Genomic DNA, 2,494 nt, shown 5'->3' on the forward strand with positions numbered 1-2,494 from the left:
GTCTCGCGATCCTTGATGGATTGTAAGCTGAAGGAAGGTGATGCACTGAGCCCACTTGTGATCAAGATGATCGGATACGTGCAAGCTTTAGATCGGTTAGGCTTCCTGCTCTTGGATGAGCTCGCTACTGACGCAGTTCTGGGTTCTCTTCCACCTAGCTATGGGACGTTCATCTTGAACTATCATATGCATGGCATGGATAAGAAGCTCACTAAATTGCATGGGATGCTTAAGGTGGCAGAGCAGGATATTAAGAAAGGCACACATCAAGTATTGATGGTGCAGAACTTAGGCAAGTTCAAGAAGAGTTGGTCCAAGAAGAAGGCTAAGGCAAAGGGCACGGAGATGGTAACCTCCGCTGTTGCGCCGAAGTCAGGACCGGACTCAAAGACCATTTTCTATCACTAAGGAAACTGGTCACTGGAAGAGGAACTGTGGCAAGTGGCTTGGAGAGCATGGCAAGAAGGCTGGGAATGCTAGTTCAGGCAAAGGTACACTTGTTGCATATGTTATAGACATTTACCTTGTTGACATACCTAGTAGTTCTTGGGTATTTGATAGCGCATCGGTTGTTCATATTTGCAACTCGACGCAGGGGCTTGTAAGAACTAGGTGTGTGGCACAAGGGGAGATTGACACCATGGTCGGCAACAAAGCAAGAGTTGCTGCGTTGGAGGTCGGCACGATGCAACTCTAGCTTCCTTCTGTTATTACATTCCCACACTTAGTCGGAACATTATTTCTGCCTCATGCTTGATGAGTAAGGGTTATGAATTCAATTTAAAGGACAATGGTTGTTCATTTTATTTGAATGGTATGTTCCACAACTATGCACCCAATGTTGATGGGCTATTTATATTGAATCTGGAACATGAACCAGTCTATAACGTGAATGTCAAGAGGCATAAGCCTAATGAGATAAATCCGACATACTTCTGGCATTGCCGGCTTGGACACATTAGTATAAAACGCATGAAGAAGCTCCATGATGATGGGCTCCTAACTTCGTCCGATTTCGGGTCGCTCGAGACATGCGAATCATGCTTGCTCGGCAAGATGACTAAGTCTGCTTACGCAAAAAGTTGCGAGAGGGCGTCCGAGCTATTGGAGCTTATACACAATGATGTGGGTGGTCCAATGAGCACAACTGCCAGAGGTGGCTATCAGTACTTCATGACTTTTACCGACGACTTGAGTAGATATGGGTATATCTATTTGAGGAGGCATAAGTTGGAAACTTCTGAAAATTTCAAAGAGTTTCAGAACGAGGTTGAGAATCAGCTCGACAAGACTATAAAGCTTCTACGATCTGATCGTGGAGGTGAGTAAATGAGCTAGGAGTTTGATGATCATGTGAAAAGCCGAGGTATAGTACCTCTACTCACACCTCCAGGTACGCCATAGAGAAACGGTGTGTCGGAACGGAGGAATAGGACCTTGTTAGACATGGTTCGGTCTATGATGAGCAAATCGGATTTACCCTTTTCATTCTGGGGATACGCTCTAGAAACTTCAGCTTTCACACTTAACAGGGTACCATCAAAATCCGTAGACAAGACACCACATGAGATGTGGACCGGGAAGAGTCCCATTTGTCTTTTCTAAAGATTTGGGGTTGTGAAGCATTTGTCAAACGACTTATGTCAGACAAGCTTACACCCAAGTCGGATAGGACGGTCTGACTCGAAGAAATTCGAGGACCACTCGGGGACGGCTCGGCTGGTGATGAGATCATACCGGAGTCAGTAAGGAAACCCATAGTGGAAGCGGCACCGGAACCACGGAGGTCGGAAAGATTGCGCAAAGTGCATGATGTATTGTTGCTAGAATGCGACGAGCCGGCCACATATGCAGAAGAGATGGTGAGCCCAGATTCTGGGGCATGGCTAGAGGCCATGAGATCCGAGTTAAAGTACATGGATGAGAATTAAGTCTGGGACTTGGTTGATCTGTCGCCTGGCGTAACAACCATTGGTTGCAAATGAGTCTTTAAAAAGAAAAACCGATGTGGATGGAAATGTACAGATCCACAAAGCTCGGCTTGTCTCTAAGGGCTATGGACAAGTTCAAGGAATTGACTACGATGAGACTTACTCGCCGGTAGCAATGCTGAAGTCGGTGAGGATCGTACTAGCTATAGCTACATATTTTGATTACGAGATATGGCAAATGGACGTCAAGACACTTTCCTTCACGGAAATTTAATCGAGGACGTGTATATGATGCAGCCCGAGGGTTTTGTTGATCCGACTAGCGCTAGTAAGGTATGCAAGCTCAAGAGATCCATTTATGGTTTGAGGCAAGCATCTCGGAGTTGGAACATTCGTTTTGATGAGGTCGTCACTGGTCTCGGTTTCATCAAAGGCGAAGAGGATGCTTGTTTATACAAGAATTTAAGTGGGAGCTCGATAGTGGTTTTGATCTTGTATGTGGATGACATACTACTGATCGGAAATGATGTTTCGATGCTGAACTCGGTCAAGGAGTCATTGAA

This window comes from Triticum dicoccoides, chromosome 1B (assembly GCF_002162155.2).
Source record: "Triticum dicoccoides isolate Atlit2015 ecotype Zavitan chromosome 1B, WEW_v2.0, whole genome shotgun sequence".
In the NCBI taxonomy this organism is placed as follows: Eukaryota; Viridiplantae; Streptophyta; class Magnoliopsida; order Poales; family Poaceae; genus Triticum; species Triticum dicoccoides.